Raw genomic sequence first — 16,925 nt, 5'->3', positions numbered from 1 at the left:
TTTGGCTTCCAAATCCTACTGACCATCAGGGATCTGTCAACAGCTGGCCAGAACCTAAACCAGTGCATCAAGCTGCAGTTTGGGTCTGTCAGCCTCTGACAGGACAAAGGGGTGACAGCTCAGGAACAACTCAGAGTTGTTGAACTGAACAAGTCAAGCAATAACCAGTCCCAAACTGGCCTGCCTTTTCCTGAGTCCTGGCAATCTTGCCAGACTCTGGTGGATCCTTGGCAGGAATTTTTCCTTATTTCCAGCTCCTCAATCACACTAAGCATTGGGAGGTATCTGCCACTCCTACACTCCTGGCAGAAGCAAAGCTTGGTGTTTCAGGACTGTAAAAGGAAAGACAGACAGTAAACTAGAGAAAAAAATATTATAAGCTAAAAACACTGGCATAATTGATAGAACAATGCTGGAAATAAGCTTCCTGCAGAAGTCATATTCCTGCTGCCAAAAAGAGCTGTACCCCATCCCATCTGCACAACCTTGAGATCTTATCTCTCCCACCCTCCTTCTTTCACCAATTGTTTGGGAATCTTAATTCATAAAACCAGCTTTAATTAAATAGGAAATATGCTTGTGTTTGCACAACTCAGAAGACAATCGTGTCTCAGTCAAATAAACACTGGTGTCCATATTACACTTGGGAATTTGCTGTGGTTTGGGGTTTTAAATTTGTTGCAGCAAGCTTGGGAGCAAAGTTTCAACAGGAATCTTCTCTTCTCCTCCCATCCTCTGTACCAGGAGCGTGGGACAGGGAACAAATCCCCGTGCAGAGAGGCTCAGTACTGGCTCCAGCTCTATGTGTACATGAGGATCATTTCAGGACACACCATATGAGACATGATAGCCAAAAGCAATTATTTCTCCTCACCACTTCTCAGAACCCAGACCTACCAAACTGCCCTGAAATAGCAGCACAGCTCTCGAAATAGCATTATTTCTTCTCTTTTTGAAAGTAACACCCACAATGAATCTTTGATTTTAATCCATCCTCAAGCAATTACCACATCTTTACCATTCAAGCCACAGGGAAAATCACTAAATCCAACAGCAACACTATGGGAAGAGAACCAGAATTAGAAAAACCAAACACCACATGGATTTATTCCCACAGTAACTGGATCAACTTCAGCCTGGAACAGACTAGACGTGACTCCAGGAAAAATATGTCTCTCCAGGTGCAGCTGTATCAAAGAGACTTTCCCTGGGCTCATGCTTTGCTGGAGCATTAAACAAACCACATGTTCCAGCTCTGAGGCACAGACACGTAGCCAGGGCTGGCCCCAGCACGCTGAGATGCACGCAGCCTTCTCCATCCTGCTGTCTGCACAAACACACCCCTGCAACAGCAGAGAGCCCAGGGCAGGGGAATTCAGCTTGGGAAGCAAATCCTCAGATCCTGAAGGTTGGGTTGTGCCTGGCAGACTGGCTGTCTGGTCCCACCTAAAGTTTCCCTTGGAGAAGATGGGAATTTTCCCAATGGGTATGAGTACGACAATAAGAAATATTTCAGTACAAAAGCAAAGAGATTCTCCTCACTACAGACTGGCTTCATACAGGTTACACAGAGATATCCAAAGGAAATCAGTACTGCTAGGGAAAATCTATTATACAGGACCACATCCTTGCTGCAAAGCAACAGGAACAATTCCTGTTGAGTGATTTTGCTCCTGAGTGCAGAATGGAGCAGAGAGCAGAAACAGCTCATGAATCATGGAATCACAGAATAGTCTGGGCTGCAAGGGATCTTTAAAGGTCAAATGATATCAAAAACAAGAAGCAGAAGGGTGGATGAGAAAAGAGATGAAAACACAACAGTGACACCTTCACCTTTGTTCCCATCGTGTTGCAAACTTCTAAACAAAGCCCAAGGACAAAATTCTGTCTGGAGATTCCAACAGAAAACCCCCTCCAGTCAACTTCTTGTGCTTTGAGGTCTGAAGTGCCTTGCAGGCAAAGTGGAGCCTGGAGTGCTGTGGGATGCACTCCAGTGATGGATTACCACTGCTGCAAGGTGCCTTTCATTCCTCCTGACACACCTGAACCCAAAACGTTTCTTCTCTGCCACCATCAAGACATTTTACCAAAACAAAGGGAAGTTTACTTTAGTATTGATCCTGTCCATGAAACTGTGCCTCAGCTTCACAGCATTGAGATAAAATGCTGCTCAGAAAGAGAATAATTAAACACCACAGGCTGAGAGAAGAAGAAAAAAAAAAAAAACCCTTATTTTAGATCTAAGACATTTTTCACAGAGCAGGAAGATTTGTCATATGGTAAACAGTAGAAACTGTGAACTGGGACACTTGTGATTTATCTGTGCTTCCACAGCCTTCCCATGTGACTGGGTAAAAGAACAATAGTCCTATCCATAACTTGCTCAAAATAAAGCACAATTTCAATGTGTTTAGGTGGGAGCTCATTTTATTCAGCACACTCCACTTGATCCTTTCAGTACCTCAGCTTCACCAAATGTAAAGCAGCACAAGCACCTGGCTGTGCCAGGAAAGCATTTCCAATAATGCCCTCGAATGAAAAGGCATCAGTGTAAGGTATTAAATCCCTACCAGGACAGAGCTATGTGCAAGTCAGATGAGATAACAAGCCACTAAATTTCAAATCACTGCTTGCATCCATCCCATAACTGCATGCTGAAATCCCTCCAGCTAAGCTGGCATGTTGGCAGGAAAAAAATTGTCTTTTCTAAATTTAGCAGACACCTCAATCATTGTGTGATGCTTCAAAAGCAATGGAGACATAAAGTGGAATTTGTAGGACACCATTTAAACTGAAATGAGAGCTCTGCTCACTAAGCAAAGGCTTTTCTTAATTCTCTTCCTGTTTGCACAATTTGATCCACTTCTTTTTTTTTTTTCCCCACTACAACCACAAAGGTCTGTCCTGCAGTGAATGGATAGGCTTTTTTCTGGGATAACTTCCAGGTTAAAGAGAAAGGATTTACACTTGAATGAAACATAGGCACTGTATTTGGAAAATTTGTTTTGAAAACTTGGGAAGGAAGCAAAGCCTCCTTCATTTAAAAAGGGACTCAATTAACATTCTCCAACAAGTCTTCCTATCGAAAGGACAGTATTTGCTGGGGAACATGTGATCTGAAACTTGTTCTCCTCGCTCACAATGTTCCTTTCTCAAATACAGGGCACTGCTTTGGAGAGACACGAGGATCTCTGCACAGCTTTCCAAAGGACTGCCTGTCAGAGGCCAGGCCTTGACTCCAGACATCAGATCTCCTGTGACCTAAACTCAGGAAACTTAAAATAGTGCTTAAAGACCCTAATGAAAACCTAGAGTGACACAATCCCACTGTGGCTCCCTCTTCAAGGACAGTTCATCCACGCTCAGCCACAAGGGCAAGATGAACCCACAGCATCACAAACCTCACCTCCTCACTGTCCTGAAAAAACACATTTTTAAAACTTTCTGGAAAGAACACACTAGAGACAAAACAAACAGGTGTTCTACTTTTGATTCCTGTCTGGGAGTGGGTTTGCTCTGTAGCAGGCAGGGAACAGACAGGACCACCCTAAGGGTTAGATTGGGTTTGTAAAACAATCCTGTGAGTGCTGGGCATGTCCACGTAGGAGGAAGAAAACAACCCATGCCATTATTTTCTTTCAGATGAAGAGAGGAAAAAATAAAACTGAGTGTTTTAATATGCACTTTTATTTCTAAATTCCCTTATCAACTGCATATGACAGAGCCTTCTTCACTCTTTAATAAGCAGAGGTTGAAGTCGAGCCAGACTCGAAGCTGATGACGGATCGAGCCCACGTCAATGCCCAGCAAGTTTGGATGGGAGATAAAGGCAATATTGGTGTGTATAGCTACAGAAAACATGCTATCAACACATCCAACACTTTGGGGAGACCATCTGTAGCAGCCCACTCTCCTTCCTTTCTTCTGGATGCCTCTGATTGCAGGATGACCCAGGCACAAGCAACAGAAGGGAAGAGTTACCTGCAGCACATCCCAGTGCCTCAGAGGGACTATGGAAACAAAAACAAGGACACAGGGGCTCTCCAGAGCCTGTCCCAGGAATTTGGCTGCTGAGATTCAAGCCACCCTTTGGAAAAAAATATCAATTTTCCCTGCTGGTCACACTTTTAGTGCAGGCACTAGATCAAGTGTGGATAACCATAAAAATCCTTCTGTATTCAATCATTATTCTTTAGTTCCTCCATCTGGGAGTTGGTCTACAAAATGGACCAAACACTCCATGATGTCTTCCTTTCATCCAAAATAAAAGCAATTTAGGGGTTTTGTTTTTAAATAACATTTTCCATGGCTAAGTCAGCACACTTTAAATTCACAGTACAGTGGAATAGAATCCTCACACAGACAAGTGCCCCTGCTGGTCCCAAACACAGACGTGAGGGCAAAGCAGCAGAGGATCCTCTGTACATCCCATACAAACCAACCACAAGGTGCTGTGCACAGCTGGGAATCAGCTGCTTGGTGATAAACACACTTAATGGAGTTTACATTTGCTTAAGACACTTACAGACTAAGAGCTTGGCTCCTGCCTTTCCTGCCAGCTACAGGCAGATGCTTGGACAGCACAAGGTGAAGATACTTTTCCTATGAGGTTAAGCAAGAAATAAATGAAAAGCTGCAGGCACCTCACACAAGACACAGGGTCAAAAGCTGGGCTCAAGCTGAGGTTTCTGTGAAAATCCTCCATCAGTTCCAAGGAAATCCAAAAAATATATGGAGAAGACAGCTCACACAGTCTCTCTCCCATTACCTTGAGCTAAAGATCTTCTTGGCTGATGCATCTTTTGCACCCAGAAATGTCCCCTGCAGATCCCTTCTCCTGAGAACAGAACAGGTGGTGACAACTCATGAAATGTGCTCATACCCACATCTTTCACAAGAATCTGACTTAGGTTTGATTGCACCTTTGGAAAGAGACAACCCACTTCAGAAGTTTAAAACTGGGTAACTGCAGTAAGTGCATTTTTTTTTTTTCAAGAAAGAAAGGAAGGAGTATTTAATAATCAAATAGCTTCTCCTCTCCATGTACAGAATTTTCTGATCCTGTCCACTGTGCATGTACTGGAAACAAGCTTTAGGACATGCTGCAAAGCCCAACATCACACAAACACACAGGATGCTTCTCTCTGTTCTATCATGTTAAGTTGTACCACACACTTTAAAAAGAAATTAGAAAGGGATTTAACTACTAGAAAAACTGTGCTTTTGAAGGTGAAGTTGCCTGGCCAACATGAGTAAAGTCTGAAAGTGCTGTAGCTCCCTGCTCTGGGAGTCCAGCACTGATGTAAATGCTGCAGACACACAGAGCCTCTGCCTCACAAAGTTACTGGGACTGAAGTGATGTGATGGGGACACAGCCCCATATTTACACCCCTGCCCCACTGTGCACCTTCTTGTGTGCATTTGTCACCGAGTGCATCTTCCCCTCCCTGCTCCAGAGCAGATTAAGCTTAATAGACTTATGCAGTTGTGAAGTGTCCTGCCTATTATCCAATTAGGCAGCTAACGAGATCTGAGTAGCAGCACGTAGGCACTGATAACTGCTGCCTGATAGCAGTACAGATTGGACATGTTCTTTATGCTCCCTGCCCTTGCAGAAAAAAGGTTGGGATTCGTTCAAAGGCTGCTCTGAAGACTGGATTCAGGTAATTGTTTAATTTTGTTTGGGTTCCATAAACACATCGTGTTTGTTTCCTCTTGATCTCCTGGAGCTGCCATGTCACGACTGTCCCGTTACAAAACTCCTGATCAATCTGGTGTGACTCACTCAGTTGAACTTTCAGTGTGGACAGGGGCAGGTGTCATCACCCCTGTGGTTCCTTCTAGCAGCAGAAATCTATGGATAAATAAAGGAACTGTGCATCACCAGGAAAAGTGTACAGGATTGATAAGGAAATGCAATCTTTATTAGCTCTGACACTGTTCCACATGACATTCCCATAAGATCCACCTAAGAAAACATTAATTAGATGTAATCACCATCAAATGACAACATCCTTCTCACAGAATAATTATCAAGGGTTTGTTATCTCATTAGGAAAGCGGGCCCAGCCAGGCATAAGAGCTGTGCAATATTTTCATTGCCAGTTGGGATGACAGACTGGAATGTATGGCCATAAACCCAAGAGATGATTCAGCTGGGAGGATTTGCAAGCACTGTGGTGTACAAATTTCAATTTCTAAATTATCTTCATGCACTGGTCCAATATTGGCATCAGGAAATAATTACAAAAGAGAAGCCCTAGGTACAAGCAGGGAGTTACTCCTAATTCAGCAAGACTCCAGAAAATGCTCTTAGAGGGTCAAGGCAAAATGGTGATATTCAGCAATGTCCCTCAGGTGTATGAAGGCAAAGCCCAAGGGATGAGCCATGGAAAGCACTCAGCCCTGCCTCACCAAGTCCTGCCCTGAGCTGCCCACTGCCATGCTTTTTGGAACAGCAGACCTGAGAGCACCTTGTGGAAAAGAACAAAATTAAAATACACCAGGTGTGAGATTTAGCTAGATCCACTTAAGCCACAAATGTTCCTAAGAACAGGCTAGTGCAGACGAGCAAGCAGGACACAACCTGAGGGGAGATCTCTCCTTCCAAACCCAGCAGGAAAATCCAAGAGTTTGGTTGCCTTGAATTGAACCCTCTGGCTTTAATCTTTGTTTGAAAAGAAGATAATGGCCATCAATGTGGGTGGGAAGAACAAGAGTCCAGGGCTTATCAGCATAGAAAAATGGGGAAATACCAACTGGATGGGTGAAGAACACAGAGGGCAGGCATAGATGGGATATGGGGAAGAAATTCTTCCCTGTGAGGGTGGGGAGGCCCTGGAACAGGGTGCCCAGAGAAGCTGTGGCTGCTCCTGGATCCCTGGGAGTGTCCAAAGCCAGGCTGGACAGGGCTTGGAGCAACTTGGGATAGTGGGAGGTGTCCCTGGCCATGGCAAGGGGTGGGACTGGATGATCTTTATGGTCCCTTCTAACCCAAACCATCCTGTGATTCCATGACTCTGTGGTTCAAATTTGCTTGGACCACTGAGCTGGAAAGGCAGCAGCCAACAGACTGGAAGAGCTGATGTGAGAAGGGAATGAGGGAACAGGGGCTGTTGAACTTGGAGAAGAAATGGTGATGAGTGGGGGATCCAGTTACTGTCTTCAACTACTTAACTGAGCAGATGGAGCCAGACTGGATGGCAGAAACAAAAGGACAAGAAACAATGGGAATTACTGACAGCAAGGAAAATACTGATCAGGCAGGAAGAAAACATTCCTTACTGCAAGGGCACTAAGCATGGCATCAACCTGTCACTCTTGACTAGAAAAGATCCAAAAGAGTTCACAAGAAACCTACCTTTGATCCTGGCCCTGTCTGGAGCAGAAGGTCAGATGAGAGCTTCAAATCTCCTGTGCCACTTCACTAACTCTTCAGTTCTAAGAAATCTTTATCAATAACACTGGAAAAAGAATTTTGCCCAAGAGTCTACATCATTTTATACCTCTTCAGTGCTCCCAACTACTTCAGACTCTAAAAAGCTGTCAATAAAATACCTTCCACATGACTAAAGATCCCAGTGTCTGACAGAGGAAAAAAGTAAGGAATGAAACACCAGAGCTTTCACTGCAGTTGAAAAGAGAACAAGAGAAATTGGGGACTCACATAAGTTATCACAGAAAAACTCTACAAGAAAACTGAGGAATTCAAAGATACATACTGATAGTTCAAACAAAAAAAAAAAAAAAGCCAGACTGCTCCTCCCTACCTGCTCTTCCCACAGCAATAAACACAAGTTGATGCCAAAAGATGTTTCAGACCTGTCCAGACCAGCCTTCATTTTGGTGAGAGTTTCTTCAGTTGTCTCAGGACAAAGGCTCTCTGTGTGCAGACAAACCTTTCACACACACTTCCTACTCTCTCCCACTGAAAGGTATAATAGAGGTGTTAATAGATCCAGAGAAAAAACCTGGAACAATATACACAGGTAAACTTTGGGGTTTTTTCCCAAAAAATAAAAATCGAGTGAAGAAGTTTACCTTAGCAAACAATGCTTCTAGTGCTGGCTGATCTGTTTTCTGTCATGTTTGATATTTGAGTGCTACCTCAGAATAATCTTTACATGCACTTTTTACCAGCTTTAGAAATGCATGAATAGCTGAATCCTTCAGGGGAACAAAGGGACAGCAGGTATAAAATCAGATGCAGAGAGTGTAATCACAGCAGGGAGGGAGAAGGGAAGGTCACTCCTGAGCTACAGCTGGCAGGTCAGGGCAGGAAAGCACAATGGCTGAGCTGTAATTGAGCTAATCATGGGGAAAGCCTTGCTCAGGGCAGCTGGCAAGGACTTCCTTCACCTTACAACAGGGAGGAATCACTCTGGAACAGTCAGAGATCCAAAACACAGCCCTGTGGAAAAGACTGCCTGAGCAAGAAGAGCACATGCTCTGTTTTTCTAGCTGGTAAAAAGCCACAATAAAACCTTCCATGACAATCACTTCACCAGTGCTTTGTCAAAAACTAAATTGCTTTCATCATGCCCCAAAAGTCTGCTGGAGAGTCACAAATGGGTTTTTGCTGGCTCAGTACATGCAGGTATCAGACACAGCACTCCAGGCAAGTTCTGGCCCTGCAGCTCAAGGAAGACACAGCCCAGAGATTCCCAAAGGCAGCTCCAGAGAACTGAACAGCTCACTCTGTACAGTAACAAAAGGGCAAGAGGGCAGCAATTCTCAACTGCTGCACAGAAATCAAAGTCAGAAACCAGGAAAATCTTGGTAATGGCAAGACAATGACAGACTTTCAAGGATCACCCAGGGAGGATGAGGAAAGTCCATCACTGGAGGCTTTTAACAACTGCTTTGGACAAACATCTGCTGGGAAAGTTTAGATAGATGTGTCCCAGCCTTGGGGCAGGAGGTCAGATTAGACAACTTAAGGTCCCTTCCAGCCCTGCAGCTCTTTGCTTGTGACAGAAATATGACAAGAGAACACGTCAGCAGCAGCCCCAAAGCATGCAAGCCTCCCAATATTTCCATCATACATTGGAGGAACACTAAGATCCCATGTGCAGCAGCTGCCTGTTCCCACATGGAACCTTCTCCCTCCAGTCCTGCAGGAGCAATACAGGGAGAACAAAAGAGCTGGACTCACAGAACAGGCAGGGGAAGAGGAGCTTCCAGCACAGCCTTCCCAACAACTCAGTCCCTCTCACATCCCACAGCATGGGGACAGCTATTAACAGGATCCCATCACATTGTCCCTCCCATTTGCCCCCTTCCCATCTCACCCTGCAGTCTGAGCAATTCTTTTTTCTCTTCAGGCCTTTCTTCTGCTCCTCCCTGGAATATTTTCATGTGTAAAATATTCAGGACTGGATCCCACCCCAAGGGAATCGGGACAAAAAGAGTAATGACCTGGTGCTTCACTCCAAAGCCCTCGGTCACACTCGGCCCTTTGTGGAGTTTTCTCAAAGCCCAAACAGAGACAGCAGATGCCACTGTGACACTGGAGCAATGGTGTGAGCTCCCCAGCACTAGAAAAGGACATTTAATTTAGTCTGCTGGGAGGACTTTATGCTCCTGCAAGCATTAATGAATGGCACAAAGTGTCTGTGGGGTCAGAGCATCCGAGCAGCAGAGTGTCAACTGCAAACTCTGAAGTACCAACTTTTATGTCAGGGTTAAAGGTCGACCTATCAAAGCAGTTTTAAGAATTTTTGCTTACTTGTGTATCCTCCTACAATCCTCCTGGCTCATTGTTGAAAATCCAAAGCCAAGTTCTGTCTATGGAATAACAAGGGAGGAAGGTGACAGAAGTGGTCCCAGACAGAAATACTCACATGTGAGTATTTTTATGAGCACATCCCAGCTATAACCACACGTGTGTGTGTTTGTCAGTACACCCTGGCACATCTGAGGGCACAGTTATGCAATCCCAGAAAACTTAGATCCCAGTCTGTACTGTCCTTAAAGGACAGCCCTGACTGTACGTGCAGTGCTGACAGCAGCAGTCACAGGATGGGCCAGGGACTAGACCCAACTGAAAAATAACCCCATAAAAATAAAATAATCTTCTGCCAGGTGTGTGGGTTCCCCAACTGAGATCTTCCACCCACAGGCACAACAGGACATGCACAGAATAGGATGACCCCTTTTCCTAGAAGTAGCATCTTAAATCTGTGTAAGAAACCCATCAGCCTGTGCTCTGACAGCTGGAAAAGAGTTATGCAAGAGAGGAAACAAGTCAGAGACAGGACAGCTGAGAGAAAACATCTCAGGGCAGCTCCACTCCTAGAGCCAGGATTTGCAAAACAACCCTCATGCCAGGCTTTCCCAAAGGGTCTGTGAGCTTCAGGAGCTCAACCAGTGGATTACCAGGCACACCTCCCTGGAGGAGTCCTCTGGGATCATGATGGTGACTGATTTCAAATAATAAAACCCTGTTAGAAGAAACCTGGAGATCAAAGCAGGAGGCTACATTTATATCCTGGAACACACATCCCGTGGGACAGGAGAATTCTTAATTTAGTTTCAGACTAAATACTTGTCCAACAGAAACATCAGGTGAGCATGCTTGAGTGTTGCACCTGTGTAACCTCTCTGGGAGAAAATCCATTCCCCACCTGCCCTGAAAAATTAATTTAACTGAGCCAACTCTTATAAAGAAAAAGAAACTCCTGTTTTCCTATGCAATTCCCAGTTTAGGAATAGGCTAAGACAATCTGCTTCACTTAGCACAAGGCATTTTCTGCCTACACCAACTCCAAGGGAGTTTGAGTAAGTACTTCACAACACAAATGATCTAAAACCAACAGGCTTTTTTTTCCTCCCTTCTCAAAGTGTGCAAACATCACCATATCCTGTCCAGTGTTTCAGTCATTCCAAGCCTGCCAGCAACCTACACTATTCCATGCCACTCAGCTCAATCTAGAGGACACACTTAAGGAAAATCTGGCATCATGCAGAATAATGAATGGTGAAGAAATGAATAACTAAGTATCATTTCTTCAAAAGTTATCTACATCCATTTAATTTTCTACTTCATCAGCCAGGAAAACAAATATTTTCTTATTTCTTAAAAGGTAGTTCCTGCCTTTGAACTCAGTAAGTGCACACATACACTGAGAGTGGAATTAAATGAACTTTTCAAGCCATTATAAAGGCTCTGCAGCACTTGAAAGACCTACTGGATAAAAGAAATGAAAGTTACCAAACCAAAAATTCCCCACAAGCTGAAATTGTCTGGGTTTACATCAGTTCAGCTCTTTAGGGCCCTGCACAGCTGAGATCTCCTCACTCCCTTTCTGGCACTGATCTGTTCTGTGGCCCCCAGGGCTCCCTCCATCCTTCTACTCCAGGAAGTGAGAGAAATGTGGTCTGAGAGCATGATGTGAAAACTGCCCCAAAGAGGGAATATCCACCAGCAGCCCTGTGTAAATCACTGCTCTGGGGCTGCAAGATCTGTTTCCCTCAGTCCCAGCAAGCTGCCAGCCACCATCATTTGGAACTAAGAGCACCAACAATAAGTGCCTTGTTTAACTGAGACTTTAAAGCAGGGCCTGGTAGCAGAAAACTACCCAGAATAGCTCAGGGATCAAACTCCAGCAGGAAAAGCAAGGAGGGGCTTTTTGACTCTTCTTGCATTACATTCCTGCTGCTGAGTTCATCACCTTCAAAGCAACTCAGGCCTTGCTGCATCCTTACAACTTCCATCCCATCCTCACAGCCCTGGCCCCAACATGTCACAAAACAAAAACCTGAAGTCACCATGAAAAACAAAACCAAAAATGTACTTAAAACCAAGTGCACAATTAAAATTCACCAAACACCACCACATTCACTGCATTTAAAGATTTCCAGAGGAAAAGGTCACTGGATATAGAGCACATCTCCCAGAGCAAACATCCTTGTCATGCTGCTGTCAGGTTCAGACAGCAAATACATTGTGATAAAACCCCTGTGTGCTGTTACCCAGGGCTCAGGGTGCTGCCTCAATCACAGACTGGTTTGGGTTGTAAGAGACAGAAAGCTCATCTTGTTTCACTTCCACTATTCCAGGCTGCTCCAAGTCCAGCCTGGCCTTGGACACTTGCAGGGATCCAGAGGCAGCACAGCTTCTGTGCCAAGGCTTCATCACTGACTAAAGAACTTCCTAATATCTGATGTAAAAGTCCCCTCTGTCAGTGGGAAGCCATTGCCTCTCATCCTGTCACTCCAGGCTCTTACCCAACTCCCTCTCCAGCTGTGCTGCAGCCCCTTCAGGCACTGGAAGGTGGTGCAAGGTATCCCCAGAGCTTTCTCTTCTCCAGCTGGACATCCCCAGCTCTCCCAGCTGCTCCTCCAGCTTCCAGCCCAACCCCATCCCAGGGCCCCTCAAGGACACTGGCTCTCATGGACACACAGAACAGGACCTCAAACTAAGGTTGCCCCAAAGCCACTCTCCAGAGCTGAGCCTCACACCACCTGCAACACACCCAGGTGCTCCTCAGGTGCTCCCACACTCATGGTGGTAACTGGATCAAAGATTTATTTTCCAAGTGCTTCATATTCCCACCCACGGTATTTCTGGAATTTTCTGTTAAAACAAGAAGAAACCACTGAAATATTAGATTATAAAAGGAAGGGAAAAAATGGAAAGAAAGATTTTTGACCAATTTTCACAGTGATTCCTGTAAACTCAAGATTTATGACAGTGAACACACCCACGTGCCCTCAATATGGAGCATGGAATGCCCAGATACAGCAAAGCCAACACAGCAACAGAGCCAATGAAAATGGGACACAACACCAAGGCAGCTGAAAATGTTCATGTTCCCTCAGGAGGAAAACAAAGATGATAACACAGTCTGGAAACACCATAAAGGTGGTTTTGAAGTGTCACTTGTAAAAGTATTTGTGTCCATAATTTGATGAATTGGTTGCATTTGGGATTTTTTTATGGTTATGCTTCTATTCTCATGGTGGGTTACATTCTCTCTCCCACATTACTGTTGTGCTTAGATCAGTTTTTGCATGCAAGCAGAGCAGGACACATCCCTCAGCCACATCTTAGAGGTTTAGACTCTTCAGAGAAAGAAAAGCTCAAATCCATTCTTCAGCCACATCAATTCCAAGAGGAGATCTTTACAGCTCTATTATTTACCACTCTGACACAATGTTTTAGCTCACCAACAGAACTAAAAAAAAAAAACAACCCAAAACAATTATTTAATTTCCATAGACTTGCCTTCATTAACTTCTGGAGAGGACTAATGTTTGTGGCCAGTGGGAAAGGGTATTTCTACATTTTTCCATTTTCTGGTCTGTTAATTACAATTACTTAGAGAAGGAGACAGCAATGAGATTTGTGAAACACAGCAGGCTCTGTTACAATACTTGTGAAAAAAAAAAACAAACCAGAAAATAATTTCTCTCTCTTTTTTGTACAACCCAATCAAAGTAATTCCACATACTTCAGAAGTCAACATCACAATTTTCCTTAGACACTTACTTGGGCCAGCAGGAATTTAGCTGGAGAACCTCAGATTTGATTAGAAGGATTACTTTTCAGTGAGATGACAGGAATAGAAAACATGAAATGATGGAAGTGGGGTTGAAAGACAGGCAGATACACTCCTGAGCTGGCACTGAGATGCAGAAATGCTCCTCCAAGCTTCTGAGGCAGAGATGGGCAGGGGTCCAATAGCTTTTGAGGATGGATGAGTGAGAAAAATCCAAATTGCACCACTTGGTGAAGGTGGAGGTCACTAAAAGCACCATCACACCTATTAGATGCTGTAGGGAGCCCAGAAACCACCAGGTCTGCTGTTTGTAAGGAATATCAACAATTTGACACCAGTTCTCCAAACTCTACCTCAACCCCTCCAGTGCCACCAAATCAACTGAGATTCCCCCATCCCAGTAAAACACTGAGTTTCAGAGACACCACAGCTAAATCATGGCACTTTGGAGGGAGAGACACAATGGGGGAAAAGAGCTCCAAGCAGAGAGGGACAACCACGAGTGGCAGCAGCAGCAGCAGGGCTGAGACCACGGGGTCCCAGGGTGTTTGTGGTGCTCCAGCCTTTCAGGACAAAGTGGAACAGCTCCAGAGCTGCTGCTCCACAGAGCCCAAGGATGGGCAGGGAAAAGTGACCACAGCACCCAACAGCAGCCAGCACTTCTAGCATTTAAAGCATCAGAGCTCTACAGCCCTTTTCACGCACAGCTTAGCTAAAATACCAGCTGGATGCTGCTCCAAACCCAAGGAACTCCAGGTAAACATTTGATCAGCCACACAACGATTTGGATGCAGGCACTGAGTCAGACCCAAGCCTGCTGGCTTCTTGCCAGCTCAGTAGCCATCCAAACAGGCTTCCTAGTCCAGCTACCCACTCCACAACAGCAGCACCAGGGAAAGGCAGTGCTGGTTTTTTTTAGAGGCAAAGCCAGCTGAAACCACAGAGCTTGCTACTCCCTAAAAAACACGGTACATCTGTTCCACAGCAGTGCCATAAAAGATTAGTAAGTGCTGGCCTAACAATCTGGAAAGGGAAAAGGACCTAGGAGAGTAAAATGTTATCACTAAGTCAATAAAACAACATCTGTAAAGGACTGAGAACATAACAGCATTCTTGCACAACACACAGAAATGCTCCTGGGCTGATTTCTTGTTCTCCACTAAACCTGTCTGGTAACTCTGGGAACGGGACTGCGTCTCACAGGCTACGGGAAAAGTGGATCAACAGGGTGAGCTAAGGACAGGGCTCTGGGCTCAACTTTGTTTGTGCAGGATCACAGAGTGGCCATGTGTTAGGCGATACATATGGTTTCACTTTTATGTAAAGCTCGTGTTTACATCTAATGTATCAGACAATTACAGCTGGTCCCGGCACCAGGCTTGAGACAGCGCGTCTGTAATCCATGGAAAGCATTTTCTGGGATGAGCAGAGCAAGGATGCAGCGCAATTCTGTATATGGGCTTGAGAATGTAAATAAAAGCTTTGAGGTCAGTTTCAGTAAGTGACAACTGGCTTTGTGCATTTCACTGCCCGGCATTCAGCACTAATCCCCCACCTACCACACCGATCTCAGAGACACAGCGATCCCGCAGAAGTCGATGGATTCGACTGATCGGTGCGAACAGCCAAGCCCCCGGGACTGTAACAGCTTTGTATAAACACGAAAACACCAGAAACACAAACAAGCAGCGAGCGAGAGGAGCCTTCACCTCTCGTCATTCACATCCCACCACGGTGCCATCCCCGCTCCACCTCTCCCCTCCGTGTCACCACCGGCACCGCCGAGGCGGGGAATGCGGAGGGACGCGCGGGCTCGTGTCACATGCGGGGCACACACTGACATGGACACACGGGAGGGAAAAAACACCCAAACCACCCCAAAATCCCAACACAGCCACGCGTGTTCCGCCCTCGGCCGACAGAGCGATCCTCGTTCCCACACACAAAGCGGCGGGGATGACACCTGCCCTGCACCTGGGCTGGGGTGGCAAGGGGCGGAGGGGCGGCGAACTCCTGGGGCGGTTTGGGGAGCCTGGGATGGGGCACAGCGAACCTGCCCTGGAGGAATTCGGGGAGGTGAGACTGTGGGATGGGGCACGGGGAACGTGAGTGGTGTTTGGGACGGGGCACGGGGATGGTTCCTCAGGGTGATGTGCGGGATGGGGCACAATGTTGAACCCTCAGGGTGGTGTTTGGGACGGGAACAGCGCTGGGTCCTCTGGGATCACGTTTGGGACGGGACACAGGGAAAGACCCTCGGGCAGGTGTGTGGGACGGGACACAGGGAATGACCCTCGGGCAGGTGTGTGGGACGGGACACAGGGAATGACCCTCGGGCAGGTGTGTGGGACGGGACACAAGGAAGGATCCCCTGGGTAGGTGTGTGGGACGAGGCACAGGGCTGGTTCCTTTGGGATCATTTTTGGGACGGGGCACAGGGAATCACCCCTCGGGCAGGTGTGTGGGACGGGGCACAGGGAATGACCCTCGGGCAGGTGTGTGGGACGGGACACAGGGAATGACCCTCGGGCAGGTGTGTGGGATGGGGCACAGGGAATGACCCTCGGGCAGGTGTGTGGGATGGGGCACAGGGAATGACCCTCGGGCAGGTGTGTGGGACGGGACACAGGGAATGACCCTCGGGCAGGTGTGTGGGATGGGGCACAGGGAATGACCCTCGGGCAGGTGTGTGGGATGGGGCACAGGGAATGACCCTCGGGCAGGTGTGTGGGACGGGCACGGGAACGGCCCGAGAGCGGCTCGCCGATGTGGCCGTGTGGGACAGACCGCGGCTCCGTACCCCACACAAAGCCCCCCGCCCTCTCCCCGGGCGCTGTGTGAGGGACACGGGGCAGCCCCGCCGGGGCGGCACCGGCCCTCCGGCCGCAGGTGCCGGTGAGGGGCCGAGGGCAGCGCTCGGAGCGGCCCGGGCCCGCCGCGTACCTGTGTGTGCGGTGCGGTGCCGGAGGGGACTGTCGGGGTCGGGGCGCCCGCCCGGCTCTCGCCTCGCTGCCTCCCGCGGCTGAGCGGCTCCCGGCGCGGCTGAGCGGCGGCTGCGGGCACTGCGGGCCGAGAACCAGCGCCGGCCTGTTTTCCAGCCGCCTCCCCTGCGGCCCGCCCCGGCTCCGCCTCGAGCATCCCCCGCCCTCGCCGCCTCCTCCTTCCCCTTCTCCGCCTCCTGCGCCGCTTCCTCCGCCCCTCCTGCAACTTGAATGTGGAGCTCCGAGCGCATCGGCCCCTGTTTGCTGAAACGAGCATTTTAAATCTAATTTTCTTCCTAAGCGGGACGGGTCTTTTTCACCTCTTGCGGTTACCGCTGTATTTCAAGGCTGCTTTGATACCCCCGCGCCGGAGCGTTCGCCAAACTACAGAGCAGACCTAGTGTGGAAAATAACTTAATTCCTGCACAGCTTTTTTTCCTAT

General features: G+C 47.1%; 1 protein-coding gene across 1 annotated transcript in view; it reads right to left on the bottom strand.

The window, feature by feature from the left end:
• SMOX (spermine oxidase) overlaps positions 1 to 16,691 on the bottom strand; it is a 49,684-nt gene extending 32,993 nt beyond the window's left edge. Inside the window, exon 1 of the mRNA XM_079307305.1 lies at positions 16,446 to 16,691. The gene's annotated coding sequence lies outside the window, so the exon portion shown is untranslated. The remainder of the gene's footprint in view (positions 1 to 16,445) is intronic.
• Between the last annotated feature and the right edge of the window lie 234 nt (positions 16,692 to 16,925).

The sequence above is a fragment of the Erithacus rubecula genome, assembly GCF_903797595.1.
Source record: "Erithacus rubecula genome assembly, chromosome: 5".
Lineage (NCBI taxonomy): Eukaryota > Metazoa > Chordata > Aves > Passeriformes > Muscicapidae > Erithacus > Erithacus rubecula.
The sequence above is the reverse complement of the archived record's forward strand: the minus strand, read 5'-3'. Positions and strand labels throughout refer to the sequence as shown.